We start from the raw sequence: 18,015 nt of genomic DNA, 5'->3' as shown, positions 1-18,015 counted from the left end.
TTCACAGTGAAATTCAAATTCTGTTGTGTTATATTAGGCACACACGGTTGAAAAAGTACTTCCGGGATTCCGAAAATCCCTGATAACAGATGACAGAAGCTGTATGTTGCTGCTAAACTTGCAATAGAAGATCGTTGAAGACCAGTAACCACTCGGTGAGCTGCACATTTTTTAAAACAAACGTTTAGGGGTGTTTTAAGGACAGAACGTGTGAACGCTCGGGAGGAGCCGCCTGCTGTGGTAGGTTTAATTTCTCCCTTTGCCCTGCACAAGAAACAGACTTCATTTTGTTCCGTCCTTGCTAGGAATATACTTAGCTAGCTAGATTAAAACTGTTAATGTTACTAGTGCTCGTGCAGTACAACGTTTATAGATACAGTATGAAGCATTGTAGACTGCTAAAACTATCCATGAGACTTGCATGATCACATCTGTTGGCTTTCACGTCAAACGAAGCGAGCTGATTGGCTGACTGGCTGTTCAGTAAGCAGTGCTGTGATTGGCTGTTTAGGTCACTTGACTTTTGGCGGTGTTTTGGACTTGTAAATTCGTTTCGTAGATCTGTTTTGTGTCTGTAGAAAACAGACGCGCACTTGCAAATGGAAAATCCGTGCGTGCAAAAACCGTTTGCAAACTCACAAAACTTTTCTCCACACAGTGACAAAACGGATTTGCAGATGTACAAATAATTTTTACATGCACAAAAAAATGCAAAATCTTTTTGCATGTACACAAAACATTTTTACGAGCTCAAAATATTTCTACAGACACACACAACTTTTGGCGAGAATTTTATACCATAATATGTACCTCCAAATACTACTGTGATTATGGAAGGTGCTTGCAAAAAGAACACAGTTGAATGTTCCATTATCCTCAATAATCTATTTTTAAGAGCCATACAATTATCTAAGCTGTTGTGACATGTCTCAGACAATTCTAGTCAGCATGTGGTTCAGGCCTAGCCTAGGCAGACCTGTTAGCAAATTTAAATTAGCTGGCAAGGAAGCTATTGACACTCATTTCCAATGTTCCAAAACCCCAGACACAATCACTCATTCAGCATGGGGCGGGCTATGATGACATTTGATATTATGATGACTGAACAGCATGCCTTCAACAGCATGCCTTCAACCAATGGCTGTACGGATGGTGACAGAGTTTATCATTTTAGATGTGTTTTTTTTCTTTGGAACTGAGTAAACAACTGCATTTAAAACCTGTTTACAAGGACAATTTGATTGCTGCACTTCTGAAACGATTTGGTAAGAGCTTAATGTACCAATTTAAATTTAATTTCACTGCTGGCTACGCTCCTGGAAGTCGCAAGTCAATGAAGCTTTCCCACACCCACTCTCATTGTCAATTGAGATATGCGGTCTGGCAGTACTTTTGTATGCTAAGTACAAGTGCAACATCATAATATAGTTTGTTTATAAACCAACTCAAACTAACCTACATTTATGTGTGGTAACTGCTTCAGTGATTTCATTATTGTCCACTAGATGGTGCTATAGGAACAGAAAATTAAGTGACATGTTGCTTTGTGACACTCCTTAGAAATAGGTGTCACTGTTGGCTATGGCATTCATTTTCATATTCCATACACAGAACGTGCATAAATTAATTAACTTGGCCAGTGCCAATATCTTAGGAGCCATCCGAATCCTGTATGCACCAATGAAAATAATTCAAACACAACCGCTCACAGCTGTGTAGACAGCTGCATTGGCTCATAGTCCCTAAACATGATTATCACTCGTCTTCATCATGTTAAACAGCTCTATGACAAGAAAACCATTTCCAATGAAATGATAACACGAGTTATTTAGTGAGATATTACATACTGTAGGTGCACACCATCATAATGGAAATGGATATTGATGCTGTTGGAGCACTCACAGTCCACTGATCTGGCCACTCTATGCAGACTCTCGGTCAGAGGGTTGGATCTGAACGACCAAGCCTGCTTTACAGCCCTGATGCTTTCATGGCCTCTGCGTTCTCCAAAGCCTCCAGACCGCCGGCGCACACCGGGAGTCCATCTCGCCCCACCGCGGCTGCCCATGAGTCATGAGATTGACCGGGGCTATGGATGAGGAGCCGCTCCGAAACCCCAGCAGTCCACAGTGCAGCAAAAAAAGCCTTGTCCCTCCTATCGCTCTAATAATAACCTTAAACAGATGGGCAGTTCGGAGTTAGCCGGGGCCTGCTCTCGCCCGAACAATGAATGTCTGCTCAGAGTGCGTGTCTCCGCAGAGAGCCTGATTAATTAACCTGGTACCGGGACAGCGGGGCTCTGGACAGCTTATAACATGGCCTCACTTAATAGGGAACAAGATGGCTTTTGACCTTACCAATGTGAAGAAAAATATCACTAGACAAAAAAAGTGTATGTTTTTTTCCTTCTTTCAGACACGGTGATGGTCCTAGGGTTACGGCTGCGTTTGTCACCCACACGAAGAATAATTGGGCATGAAGACACATTGGTCACAGACGGAAAAGTGTTCCTTTAGAGGCACAGTTAGACCTGGTTGGAAATAATTGTCTACTTTATTTATATCCCGTTCACACCCCAGCGCACCACCTTTCCACTTCAACTGGTCTGGAGTCAGTGTTGCCGAGGGTTTATTTTCCCTGCATGATGCAATTTACCGCAGGCTGAGATTTCTAATATATACATCACTTTAACAGCCCAAGCATCTGATCTGAGTGTGTGTCTGAGAAAGAGGGAGAAATTGAGGAGAGTGATGCGAAGTGAGAAGTGAGAGGATAAAGTAGGGAGAGGAGGAAAGAGAGAGAGACAGAGAGAGAGAGAGAAAGAGAGAGAGGTGGGGGGGGGGTATATGGTGCATCTGAGCCTGCCCTATGGGTGTGCCTTTGTATAGGCCGGTGTGTGTGTGTGTGTGTGTGTGTGTGTGTGTGTGTGTGTGTGTGTGTGTGTGTGTGTGTGTGTGTGTGTGTGTGTGTGTGTGTGTGTGTGTGTGTGTGTGTGTGTGTGTGTGTGTGTGTGTGTATGTGTGTGTGTGTGTGTGTGTGTGTGTGTGTGAGTGCATGCACATGCGTGCCCAGGCGTGTGTGTGGGTGCATCTTGTTCTCAGTAAGGTTAGGGCTGTCAATATGTTATTAATTTAGAGAAGGCTGGAGGCTGAGATTTGTCAGAGATCCTCAGGTCTGCGGCGACAGGCAGACAAACAGACAGATAGACAGACAGACTGGCAGGCGAGCACATGTGCCTCTGTCACTAGTCTGGCTGAGGCGCTGGAGACTCTGAGATGTGGAGAGTGAGCTCCCCTCCGTCCAGCATCCTGGGGTAATGAGGCCACCCGGAGCCCACGGGCTCATCGCTCACAGTTAGAGGAAATTAAGCTCTGCTCCTCCAGCCTCCTCTCCCACATGACGCTGAAACATACACTTGCCAAGCCTGGAGACACAGCGCGCGCACGCGCACACACACACACACAGACACACACGCACACACACTTCAGAGACTCAAGCACACAAGACACAGACTCACACTTTTATACATACAAGGTGTACTCACACATAACTACCTCACAGACACACTCAGACAGACACTGCATACACACACACACAGACACACACACACACACACACACACACACTCACACACCACAGTTCCTGACACACAAAGATGACTATATGAGTGTAATACTCAAGTGGACTTTTGCACTACTCAGAGCAGAGTATTACACGATAGCCCTGCCCGATCACTGCCTTTAATAATTGCTTCTACCTCATCACAAGGGACTTCACACATTTCTCAAGGTTTTCGCATTGAACACACCAATACAGTTCAAACACTATCATGTTTTGATAGAAAGCAAGGTTGTGTCATTCCCTTTTTGAATGTATGTGCTCAAACGATTTTTGCAAGTCTTTTCATTCAATATTTACTCAATCCTTTGATGGAGAGACTGCTTGACTCCTCTTTTTTGTTTTGATTACTGTGTTGCCACGGTAATTCTTAACTAATAACCCAGGTTACCACGGTGATAGGGCTGGCAGGATTGTGGGGATGAAAGCAGAGGAGGGAGGAACAAAAAGAGCACATCAGTCCATGAACAAGGGTCCATTTTTGAAAAGGGGAAAAAACACACATACACACACACACACACACACACACACACACACAGACATCGAAACATGTATCATCAATCATCAATCTTGGATATTAATCAAAGCACGCATTTCTCTTTTTAACCTTCAGTCAGTCAGGGTTGAAGGTTTCTCATAAAGAGGAACTGCTCATCGTCGTCATGATTTAAAATGAGATATTTAATCATTCAATACAAAATATGAGCCGATACCAAGTAAGATATATCTATCACTCAGGCAAGATTGAACTTTTTACATAAACAAGACAACACCTCTGAGCATTTGGACAGAAAAAATAAAACATTTCAAACACAGAAAAGCATACAATATTCACCTCAAAACATGCTCAAGAAAACACCCACTCTGTCAACCCATGCAATCATGTTGTTGAGGCACAAAACAGATTGTCCTTCACTGAGTCTTATTGAGCGATGTTTGTTCCTGATGAATCAGAGGGCAGTGGGCACTCTGAGTCTCAGTCGTATGACCATGGTCTTTTATTATGGAACATTTGATCCATCAAAACGTTTCCCGCAATGAAAAAATGTGATCAGTTAAATCAATAAAAAGTGATTAAAAGTTAGAGTTGACATCTGAGAATCCAGATGGGCAGGGGAGTGACTGTTACAAGAACAAACATGACACTAAGTCCATGTATTTCATTTAGAAAATCTGTTGGGATGTTAGCTCATAAGCACTCTCTCTCTCTCTCGCTGACACTAATTCATTTATCAGTGATAACAGGCATTTTTACAGGCATTAGGCTACCCTATACCATGAAATATTGCCTTGGTATATGAGGATTAGACATGGGAGTAGACCTGGAAGGGCAAATAGACCCATGGGCTGGAGAGGGAGGTATTGGGGCAAAGTGGTTGGGGTTTGAATTAGGTCTTTGTGTTTTAAGCATTGGTTCACTTACACATCTCAGAATCACCAATTCCAATATGCTCTCCTCTTTCACATCCTTCATGCAATCCTGATTCCTATTTCACAAGTGGCTCTTTTATTAAAGCATGGCGAGAAAATTGATTTGCCGATGGAATGTATCCCTCTAAGAGAGGAATTATCTATCCACATTATCTATCTTCAGCCTTGCCTAGAGTCAGTCTGAATGTTTTTAATAAGATGTTTAATTAGGAGATACAGAATAAAATATTCAGTTAAAAACTCCAGCATTATTTGTGATATTGCCTTTGTTATACATAAAGCCACACATACAGTATTATCTGATCTATATGTGCAATGTCAAATTTTCCACTATCAAACCTGAAAAATATAGGGGAAGATGAACTGATTATGAATGAGTTTTGATTTTTCTGAGTGGTTGATGCATGCCAAAACAGAAGGAATCATCCACAGATAGCTGTTGAAACGCCTTAGGAAACATGAGTTGTTTTTTCCTCTTTCTCAGTGGTCTGCTTTTCAGTTCAAATAAATGTAAAAGATGTCATATTTAATGCTATAGCCTCCTTTGTCAGAGAACAATGAGCAGATCGCCGCCTATAAACAAAGGGCCGTGTGTTCATTTGCACAGCAGATTCCAGCAGCACGGCACTATTGTCTGCCATATCCCAGGTGAGAGCTAATGACCATTGACATGCTAATGCCCAAATGCATATTCACAAGGATTAACTGAAGGCATGCTTGGGCGCCACTATGATACAGAGCAGAATATATGCGTCATCGTCACACCAAATATGGCACAGGCATCCCCCTCTGTAACCCTTGTTTTATTGTTATATTATAATGCCAAAAAGTTTAATTCCCCTGAAAGTTAAAAGAAAACAAATCTGCAGATTTAAAGCATCTCTTCAAGTCTAATGTCAGTCACCCACCCCATCTGTTTGTTTTTATACACCAACAATCATAACATTTGAAATGATGCATAGATACATCAACAGAAAGGTCATACAGAAATAAGCCATTGCTGACCCTTATGTAAGGTCTCCCTTATGTCAATGACCCTGAAGCATTGTCAACCATTTCTGACCTGCTCTGCAAAATATTTTTGCCATGTTTTAATGAATTTTATTCATGAAAATGATAACAAAATTGACAATTTCTCCCTTAATACCATAGTACGCCTTGGAGTGCATGCCTCTGGAATGGTAGAGGTTAGAGATCTTAATGAAAAAGGGAAACAAGCGCACTTGAGGCAGACCAGGAGATAGCAGGCCAGAATGAGCATCCAACCTGTTCCCATCACTTCTTCTCTGTCATGGTTTGCAGTGGTCAGAACGATCTTACTCTAATGGCTTGTCATTATTCAACAGGCCCAGTAACTGTCACTAAAGTAACATGCTCGCCGTCTCATTAAAAATCCAAGCACTTGTATGAAATATTCATGTCTCGTTTTAGCCCTCGATAATCACTGCTAACGATTGTATACGAGTCGGCATAAAGCCGGACCCAAATGCAACAAAATATATGAGGTATCTGTGAGAAAGGGTTGAAAGTGTTTTACAAGCCTTCATCTCTGTGGGAATATCTCTGCATTATTAAGATTCCTCTCGTATGAGGTTTATGCTCCTGTCCTCCTCCACTACTTCATCCTCCTTTCCCACCCCCAACCCCTCTGACCTGAGAATAACTTCACATTATCGACTGAGGTGGATCAAGGGGGAGAGGTTTCTATGGTAACGGAGGTTCCTTACCTGAAGATGAACATGTTTTTTTTCTTCTTTTTTGCTTTGCTTTTTTTTCTCTCTTCAGAAAGGGCCAGGGTCCTCATTGGCACAAACACTGACAGACACACAGACACACGAACACACACACACACACACACACACACACACACACAGACACACACACACGCACGCACAAAGGTTATGCTGTAAGCTGCATTAACCTCTGCAGAACCCCCCGCTGTTTGGGGGGCTGGGGGTTTCTTCTTACACTAGTGATACGGTTCAGCGGTTCTGCCGCACACTTTCACGCTGCGCACCACACCCTTGTTCCGTGCCGCGGCCACTTTACTCTCTGGATAAGAAAACACGAGTGCAGCGATTCAAAAAAGAATCGCTGGAAACATTGCTAATCTGGCCTACACCAGTAGAGGACCTGCTGAATGCCTAGTCTTTCCTTCCACCCCATCAAATCTGAGAGAAAATTCCGGAATGAAAGAGTGCTCCGCACACAGGCAGTGACGGCATTAGAACCCGTAAGTGCGCGATGAATAAAACATTTCTTTATCCCATAGAATTATGAAAGCGATGGCCCACTTTGGCCCCCTTTAATGACAATGTTAATATGTCGCATTAAAAAATCTCCGCTAATTTCTAAATCCGGGCGTGCTCCTCTTAATTGGGCCCCTCATCATCACATCGCAATCTGCATTTTTATTTGTCTTAAAGGAGCCTCTGAGACGGCAGCTCCGCGCTGGCTATCGCTACGTTTATCCCACTGAAGCGCACGCAGCACAAGGCTAATCCTCGCTCTGCTGGAATGCTGGATGCCGCAAGACTCGGCCTCATTAACACTCCCCGAATGGATGTGAAACTCCTCAGGATAAGTATGCAATCTTTTAGATATTGAATTTCTATGTAATCTCTAAGGAGATATTTATCTTTGTGTCATCCCTTTATTAAAAAAGTGATCTGATCTCACGGATGGCAGCATGAGACAGAATTTTCATCCCGATAAACAAGAGAAGAACAAGACATTATGAGGAGTTATTGCCATGTGCTTAGGTTATAGGACTTATAGGATACTGTATTTTCTCATAAACCTCAATGTTTCTGACCTACTGCTCCCTTACACTTTGCAAGCAAAGTGCATCTTGACATTAGCTCAAAAAGAAAACTTTTCCTAGGAGAGGAAGTTTGAGTGACTCCTTGACTCCTATTTGAACTTATCCACTCTCCATGATATTCTAATGTGGCAATGTCAGCTTGTCTCAGCCACATGCATATTCGTGTCAGGAGACAATGTACAGATTGTAATCTAGCCCCCCAAAAAAGGGCCATTCTTTTAGTCTCAAAACTCCATGGAAAAGTCAACACCCGCTACCCTTTCAGGGTCTTCTAAAAGCACAGAGCAGGGTAAATGAGGACTCAAAGGACTCTGTCCCATTTGTATTGCTGTCACAGGCGGTGCACTGAAACGGTCCTTTCCCAATTGGTCCCCTTCCCCAGACTGCCATGCCTCCCCGCCCCTCGTGGGGCCAGCTGATTTGCTCATCCTTTTCCCCCGGGTGGAGTGAGACTGAACTGCACCCAGCTTTACGCTGGCATGGAAATCAGCTAAAGCCCGCAGGGGAAACTGTGAGGTCTAGTCAGTTGGATGAGATGATTAGGGGGAGTGAGATGGCTGAATTAAGGGATGGAGGTTGAAATATAACTAAATGTCAATAGTTTTACTGCATGATAGTTTAACCCTAAAGGAGCGTAATGCGTTACTGCCGGCCTGTACATGGAGATTTCAGTCGGGATGCCAGCATTAATAGGTGATGAGACTGTGTAGCTTTTCTCTCTCTCTCTCTCTCTCTCTCTCTCTCTCTCCCTCTCTCTCTGTCTCAGCCTCAGTACTAGGCATACTCCAGGGAGACCAATGCTACACCCCCAGTTAGCATGACACCATGGGAATATCTGCTCAGAGGTGGACACAGTATGTGCCTCCAGTCCCCTGAGAAGGCAATAGACACAGACTCCTCACAGACACTGTTCCCAATGGAGCAGTTGTCCCAAATAAGCCAAGGCTAAAGCACTCCTTTATAGCTAATTTATAGCTAATACCTGAATTGAACTCTTCATGCATATGAATACGGAGGGAGCTTAACTTATTGTCACAGTCCTAGCTGTCTGTCTGCAGAATGAGAGACTGAAAGTGTGTGTCTTTAGAGTAAGCTTTGTCTGCTTATGACCTCTTGTCTAGATCGTGCTCTCAGTTCAACAGCTGCAGAAAATGATCCAGGCAGGCTGAGTGTCGCCTTTTATGCAGGTATTATACTGTAGGCCATCTTACCATCCTGGCCTTGACATAATGTTCTGTATTTTACCTGTGACTGTGAAAGGATGCTACTGTGAGCAGAAATGTGTTTGGCTCCAATTAGACAGAGAAACCACTCTCCCTATATATCTTCAAGGAGGTTTTCAATGCCGGTAAAAAAAATTACATTCCATGTGATGATATCCCCTATACATTGGACATAACCATTCAAGTTGTAAGCCTCTCATGGCTATGATGCAATGTAAAAGTATAGAAGCACAGAAAGCCTGAATCCATCGACTTTTAAATAGATTTTCTGGTGCACATATGCAAAAGATCACAGCGCAAAGGTTAACTGGGCTTACAGCAGGGGAGCTTAACGTGTTATCCTGGATGCTAAAAGGGCATTCTAGCTTAAGGATGACACCACATCATAATTCAATCAGTTAAGTGCCAGTTTCATATCAGTTCTTGATCAATATAAAGATTCATGCTCGCTAACTAACATAACTTAGCATTTACAGCAACAGTGGCCAGACTAAAGACAGAAGGCTGAACAAAATATTACTTAAATAAACTTGCTGAGACTGCTTAAATAGTTGAAGCTATCTTTTGACTTATATGACCCCAATTTTTAAATTCACAACCACTGATAAGCTTGCGCCTAGGAATGAAGTTAATACTTGTACAATGTTAATACAATGTTGCGGTATGTTTCTCCCAGAAAATGTCCTTCCTGTTCACTAAGGACCTATCTGAATTCCCAAAGCAGCCACCTTATGGACAATGCAGTCTGACGTTAGTCTGTTAGTTGACAGTTGAAGGACCTTTAAACTAAGGGTATTCCCTCTGAGTGGCGCTGGGTCGGATTGTGGAGCACCCTAAGGGAGTAACACTCAGGTTTGGGACAACATTTCCCCTTGTGTCTTATAAAGATCCACCCTATTGCTCTATAAGTGAGACACTGAGGCCATTAAAAATGATATTAAGCAACAATGAGCTGACATTTTTTTATTCACCAAAATGCATTTCCCCCCTAAAATGTGGTGACCCCTGAATAGCCGGTGTGTAGAAGAATGAAAGAGAGGGGGGCACGGGAGAGTGAGAGAGAATAAGGAGGCAAATGGCTAAAAAACCCAGTGTGTAAGAGGAATGTGAAAACATACTCAATCACTAGAAACAAACATCAGCAGGAAACGGTGCATTAGAATATAATAATGACCAACCACAGGAGACACTAAATGTGTTCAACCACCCAAAACGTTTCCGGGAACAAAGAGCCTTACAGAAACTAGAGACAAATTAGTTTCCGTGTCAAGCCATAACAACATGTAATAAACAATGCTGAAGACTCATCAGTGAACCATCAGCAAACAATATAGCTGCAATAATCTGCAGTTAGTTGAATATTACTGTAAGATATTTTACTACACCTATCTTCCTATCCTAATTGCCAGGCTGCAAATCACTTCCCTGCTGGAATACATGTTTAAAAATGCCCAGGTAATAAGATATGACGCTTTTTTATTACTTTGAATGTGAATCTGAATGATTTCAGTGCCTCGTAATGAACTGCACAGCCATTTGATGTTACCTTCTAATTGTCCAAAGAGACATTCAGCACATTAAAAGTGGAAGAATAAAAGTACGATTTCCTGGCATTCCACGCAAGGGCGTTTGGCACATTGCAATTCATCTCCACGTCCTTGCCACCCACACTTCTTTTGTGCGGCAGGATGATGCAAGTCTCTCTCCTCTCTTGGTCAGCTGTACACTCTGAAGTTGTCTTTTCCTCCGGAACATACCCACGGGTTTTAAAACGTCATTGCACAGTAGAGTATTTGGTTTGATACATTGTTTAGATGTAATTACACGAGTCGATGGGGTGTTGTGCCCCAAACCAAGGCCAGTCAAATGTGGTAGTTTCAGTTGGAAGTATGACAATGCATAGAAGAACTGCTGATGGTCTGAGACCAAAAACATTTTGCACTAACCACTGGGTAGCATGTTTCACCACTTTCCTCTTTATGAAATAAGTCTGCTTCATTAAATCGGCAACATTTGGTGTGCGAGTTCATCCTGATCACACATATTTACAGACATGTTCTCTCTCTCTCTCTTTCTGTCTCTCTGCCTCATCCTCTCTTTCTCACTACTCCCTCTAACATCTGTATCTGCACAATCAAATACCTTAAACTTGAAAGCGTTTACACACACAAAATGTGCTTATCCTTTAAAGAGTACGCTGGGCTGACCACGGGGGAGAGTGTGCTCTGTGTCCGCCTCGTTACACACACCTGAGGTTCAGCGTGCACCCATTCCTCAACACACTGCCCGCACACACACACACACACACACAGAGACACACACATACCACACACACACATACACACACAACTGTCGCATGTATCTTCAGGGACAGAGTGATGAATCCCTAGACAGATTCTCATGCCCCCACACAAGCATGTGCACACACACACACACACACACACACACACACACACACACACACACAAAGAGCACCCCGGGAGGCCTAATCTATGATTAGAGAGTGGCTGGGAAGCGTGTGTGGGTGGAGGGGAGGGGAGTGTTTCGGGGAGGCCGGGCGGAAAAGGCCAGAGAGGAGCTGGGGAGGACATCTGCCTGTGACGCTGATGCAATGAGCCTCAGAGACATTCTCCAAGAGACACTGACCTCGCTCGACTCCTGGCATTTTACATCGGCCTCCCGCCAACCTCCCTATCTACCACACCCCACTCCCTCCCTCTCTCTCTCCCTCCCTCTCTCTCTTGCTCTTTCCCTCTCTCTCCCTCTCTCAGTCCTAATGCACTCAGACGTATTACCTCCCTCTCTTTCTCCAACAGAAATATCTGTGTAATGAGTATAAATTGCGCTGTCTGTGCCTCTGTCTGTTTTAGGCGTATGTTAGCGAGTGTATGTGTCAGAGTGTGTCGCAGTGTGTGTCCCTCCGGGTGCACTGTGAGGCTACGCTCCCCCCCCCCGCCCCCCTCTCTCTCTGTGATTTACAGTTAGCAGCATACTCATGTCTCCTCCCATGAGAACACAATCCTGAGATACAAAGACGAGAGAGAGCGAGAGAGACGAGAATCAAGTCATGTACTGTATCATCTCCCATCACTTCTCTTTTGTACTTTTCTTCTTCTTCTTCTCCTTCATCTTCTTCTTCTTCTTCTTCTTCTTCTTCTCTGTGTCTCGCTGACGCCGTCACAGCGCTCACACACTATTGCTCATGTTCTGAGCTTGAGTGATGATAATGAATGGGACGATGAGATGCATATGCATCTTGCTGAGGGATCCTCTGACACTCTCACACAGACTGAGTGAGTTAGAGAGACGGAGAGACAGACTGAGCAAGTTAAAGAGAGAGAGGGAGAGAGAGAGAGAGAAAGGAGGGAGGAGTAGGAAAATGAGACAGGCAGAGGAAGCGAAGGAGGGAAGAGAGACAGATGTAGAGTGATATCCAGATGATGCCCCCCCGTATATCTCTTCCTCCCTCTGAACGAGGGAGCAGGGAAGGGAAGGAGGTTGGCAGCGGATGTTTGCAGGATTGCACTGCAACGAGGAAGAGAAAGAGAGAGAGAGAGAGAGAGAGAAAAAGAGTGAAAGAAGCTTGGGAGGAAAGGAGGAGGTGGATGAAAGAGTGCAGGGAGTCATAGGGGGTGGTTTGATTGGCACCGTTCTAATGGTGGGGTTAGAGCGAGCTCCGCATCCCTGAATCAGTCATAATTATCCGTTGATACAGTAATGGGGCCCTCCATCTAGGGGGAGAAAAGCCGAGTTGAAGTTCGTAAATCCTCCGCCACAGACTCGACGTTAGGAGGGCCTCCCCATTGGAGCCGACGCAGTCAATACGCCAGTCGATATCCAACTGTGTTCGGGCCTAATCAACTGCCAAGTCACATACACACACACACGCATACAAAGACACACACTCACCTACACAGACGGACGGACACACACACACACACAGACACAGACACACACTCACACCAAATACCTCCAGGCACACATCCATATAGTCAGACAGTAATATAGATTTCTGTGCACAATGAAGGAAAACAGGAACACAAAAAAACCATGTGTGTAAAAGGTGGTAGAAGTTCTTCTTTATAGGGATGTTTGATAAGAAAAGCTACAGCACTGTCATCCCCAACAACTCTGTACAAATGACGCCATCAAACATACTAGCACAAAACAATAAGGAATACATTATTTGGAGTAACTGGTGATGTTGCTGGTAAAACAGCAAAGCACTAACAGCTTTCCACTCTGAAATCATCCAGGTCTTGACCCAGGTGAGATCCGTTCACTCTGACCCTGGCCAGATAGTCTGTGCAGTCTGTGTCTAGAAAATTAAATGTTACCAGAAACAATGTCCATTGTTTAAGTCATTGCAGAAAATGTGAATGTCATGCATTTACGCTCCAAGGAAATGAGGACAAGATTAGAAAACCATATTGGCAAAACTGGAGTCAGTCAGGGGACAGTAAGTGCTTTTTCAAGCCCACATGCCAAACGTACTACACTCCCAGCTCATCACAGCTCATCTCTTGGTGAGATTGGGCAAAGTGGCTTTTTTTGGAGCACTTACAGTACATACGGGAGAAATCATTTATTCAGCCTGGCAAGCCAATGTGCATATATGCTCTCTCACACATAGCCATAGCCATAGGCACACAAGTGTGTACACACACACACACACACACACACACACACACACACACACACACACACACACACACACACAGTGAGCACATCCTGTCATTATTTATTGAAGCTGATAGATCCATAAAGGCCTAAGAAAATACACTATTTTGGGAGGTAAGTGTTTTCTCAGCCAAAGATACATACTGTACATGAAATCACTCAGATATGGTGAAGTGTGCCTCTCTCTCTCCATATATATATATATATATATATATATATATATATATATATATATCCGTCTCTCACACACATTTTCAAAATTATCAAAAACAAATGATAATATTCAGGGTGTGTTTGTTTTTTTTTTCTTTTCTTTTTTCTTTTGTTGTACCTGTTTTTTTTTCTCTAAATAAAACCTGGTCTCTCACTGCCATCCGGGAAATAGTTCCTCTATGCACATGCAGCCTCATCTCATCACCGGCCTGCCCTCCCGCCCTCTCTCCCTCCCAAACAAACACACAGCTGCATGCATCACTGGGCTCCAAACAATCATCCAAGATGGCGAAACACTTCCTTGGCCACGGCCCCACAGGACCACAGCTGCTTCAGAACGACTATGTGATTTCCTTTGTTTCCTCCACCTCCACCTTGACAGGGTCTTCAGGAAATACATGCCAGTTTCAAAATATAGCCCACTATGTAGGGTTTACTGACTGAAGGTATGGTATTTTAGGATGGTTCAGAAGTCAAAAAATCGAACATGCCGCATTGCCACGAGAGTATTTGGATGAACAGCATTTTCATCCAAATTTCATGGAAGAGTGTTGAACAAATTTCTCATCTCTCATCTCATTTCAATTTTCTCAATTTACACTCTACTGTACATTTTCTCCCATCCATCTCGGTTCTACTTGGTCCACTTGGTTATGTAGGTTGCTTTAGAAAAGAACCATATACATAAACATATCAATTATTACAATTATAATGGTAAATGGACCTTTTTATGTGAAAAATACAGACTGAATAGATATAATGAAAAATAAATGGGCATAAATTATACTACTATTATCAATAGGAAATTGAGCAAAAGCACATTGTAGTTTAATTAATGCCATTGATTTCACTACTCAGACCAGAATTACTGGTATTTCTTTTAATTACAGTAGGTCTAGTCCAGTATGATTGATTCAGAATAATTTGGAGTTTTCTATTTCTGGTTTTGCCTTGCAGTGTCCTACACCAGCGCCCTTAACAACGAGTGTGGACAGGTGTAGCAGTGGCAGGAGCAGGAAGAGGAGACTATCCTCTCAAGAGTCTCTACCAGCTGCACAGCCACACAGTGGCTACTACTGGCTATCCATATGTAACCTGCGTGGAGCCACCACGGTCCAGCCCTGCACATGCCCGGACTCAAACCCGCGAAACAGCAGCACCTCGGATCGGGAGTCGAGCGTGCTAATAGTCCAGCTAAAAGCCCAGGCTACTACAGTAGCTTTCATGCCAGCAGCACTCTTGAGGCGTCGGGGAGTGAGGTTTACTAATGTTCCACCTGCACAGATAACTAGCTGGCATCCGTTACACATGCAGTGGCAAGACAGACCGATTTAGAGGACCAGTTAAGAGCTGACCCTCTCGTTGGCCAGTGATGATGAAGATTCAACATGGTTTAATAGGTTCAGACCAGTTGATGAGTCTTGCAAACATCCTTGCAACATTGGACTTCAAGATATGCCCCCTCAGAATGGCAAAACAGATCCAGGTTAACGTCTCTTTCAAGAGCAGAAATACCCTTAACCTGATAATGAAGGTTTTGAGTTACCGCCTACTGTATGACAATGGCAGACACACCAACAGTATAGTCATCTTTATTGATGACGATGATTATGAAGATCACAAAGCTTAATCACCCTCAGGTCGAGCTGGGATCACTTCTATAGCACAGCAACTGGAGGACATTTTGGAGACCCACAACTTCCTTCCTACAGTATACCAATGGCCTTCCCACTTGGATCTTTGACCCCGAGAATATGAACGGACAGAACAACGGTGCAGTGCGTCTGGGTGAATATGTGGAAGGAGAACTCATGATGCTGCCCTGCATGGACAATTTCCCACAGTAATTGTGTCCAGCATTGGCTCCAGCAGAGCCCCACCTGCCCAGTGTGCCGGAGGGCAATAGATTAGAGAGGCAGGTACTGATGGGCTGAGATTCAGCCGTGACCACTATTCAGACACCCCATTCCAATAAAACATCCAACATCCACCACAGATAACTGCTGAGCTTTTTGTCTTTATGCTAATAATGTCAATAATGTGTCTGCAGTATAGAAGTATTTTTTTTTTCAAACATAATATTGCCTTCACTAATAATCTGAAAGTAATCTCATAAGAACTGGGACCATTTCTCATCAAAGGGAACGCTATCTACTTTACATAAGACACATCTCACACAACACTCAGGGCCAGATGTACTACAGTAAGACAGCACTAATAGCAAGTTTTTGTATGCGCAGAATGCTGTCTCTAAAATTTTTAGACTCCCAGCTCCCACGGCAGGCAGGCACCATCGCCATGTTATCACGTGCATGTTATGCCTGAAATGGGCGCAAAACGTTAGTGCATCTGGCCCTCAGACACCAGTTAACTATTGTCAGTACTAGCAGTACTGATGGGGGCAATAGCTCTGTCGCTAGTTTGGAGTTTAACACAGTTTTAAACTGGAGTTGGAGTTTAAAACCATGTTGAACTCCACACTAGCGACCCATGATGTTTTTTCCAAGTCATTTATATGCTGCTATAGCTTGCTAGTTGTAACGGAAAGAAATACTCCATAATGACCCTTTAGATGGAATGCAGCCTCTTCACACTGGAGTGTTTATCCATAACCAACATGGTATGACCCTGTGGCAAGCCAAAATGCCGTTTTCCCGCAAGAGGCACAGAGTAAGGAAAGAGATTGAGACATTGCGGGAAAGAAGGACATCTCAGAAATAGGGGTGATTTAATGAATAAGCTTGATTAAGGAAAAATCCAGAGCTTATTAAAACACACATACTTCACATCTCATTAAGGCCTAGGCGTACCATTAAAGAACGCCCATGGGCAAGAACACACAAGTGTGCGCGCGCACACACACACACACACACACACACACACACACATACTTACACAGACACTTATAGAGATATCCACACTGAAACACACATCAAAGAACTGCATATACAACCAGTACCTCAGGCTAGAGATGGAAAGAAGGGCTTAACCATCACACACAAACACACACTCACACACCACACACACACACACACACACACACACACACACACACACACACACACACACACACACACACACACAAACGTAAATATGACCAAAAGCCCAAAGCGAAGGGCAAAAAAGTAATCCACTATAGTAACTAACTAACCACACATCGAGACCAAAAGCCCCACACTGAGCCAGTAAACACACACACACACACACACACACACACACACACACACACACACACACACACACAGAGCCTCAAGAAAAAAACAAGCCCACAACGCCTGAGAGACAAGGACATTAGAATGAAAGAGGGGCTGTACACCCACATGTACCATAACATAGTCTTTGATAAACAAACGTCAAATGTGTGTGTGTGTGTGTGTGTGTGTGTGTGTGTGTGTGTGTGTGTGTGTGTGTGTGTGTGTGTGTGTGTGTGTGTGTGTTCTTGGGTATCCCTGAGGGCAGTGGAGAAGCTTGGAAAGTGAAGGGAAATTGGATGTATTGGAACAGTGTGTACTGTATCTGTGTGTGTGTGTGTGTGTGTGTGTGTGTGTGTGTGTGTGTGTGTGTGTGTGTGTGTGTGTGTGTGTGTGTGTGTGTGTGTGTGTGTGTGTGTGTGTGTGTGTGTGTGTGTGTGTGTGTGTGTGTGTGTGTGTGTGTGTGTGTGTGTGTGTGTGTGTAGGCAGACCTGGTCTTGCTGGAGTGATTATTTTGATCTCTGATCATTTTAATGGGAAAACGCTTGCCAACTGCATGTCATATTCATCTCTCTCCCACTTCTATCTGCCTCTCTCCCACTTCCCATATAATTCTCCTTCCCCTCTGTACCATCTCTCTCTCTCACTCTCTCACACACACACTCTCTCACTCCCTATTTTCGCTCTCCATCTCACTGTGTCTTTACGGGTGGCTTAACTGTCCGCAGCACCAATTTCCCTCCTTCTCTGTTACCACGGAAACTGTGGGGTTATTCTCCTCCCGAAGCTAGTTTGGGCGTGACATCACTGAGGAGGCCATAATGCCCATTAGAAA

This window comes from Sardina pilchardus, chromosome 20 (genome assembly GCF_963854185.1).
Source record: "Sardina pilchardus chromosome 20, fSarPil1.1, whole genome shotgun sequence".
NCBI classification, from domain to species: Eukaryota; Metazoa; Chordata; class Actinopteri; order Clupeiformes; family Clupeidae; genus Sardina; species Sardina pilchardus.
This window is presented reverse-complemented; position numbering follows the sequence as displayed.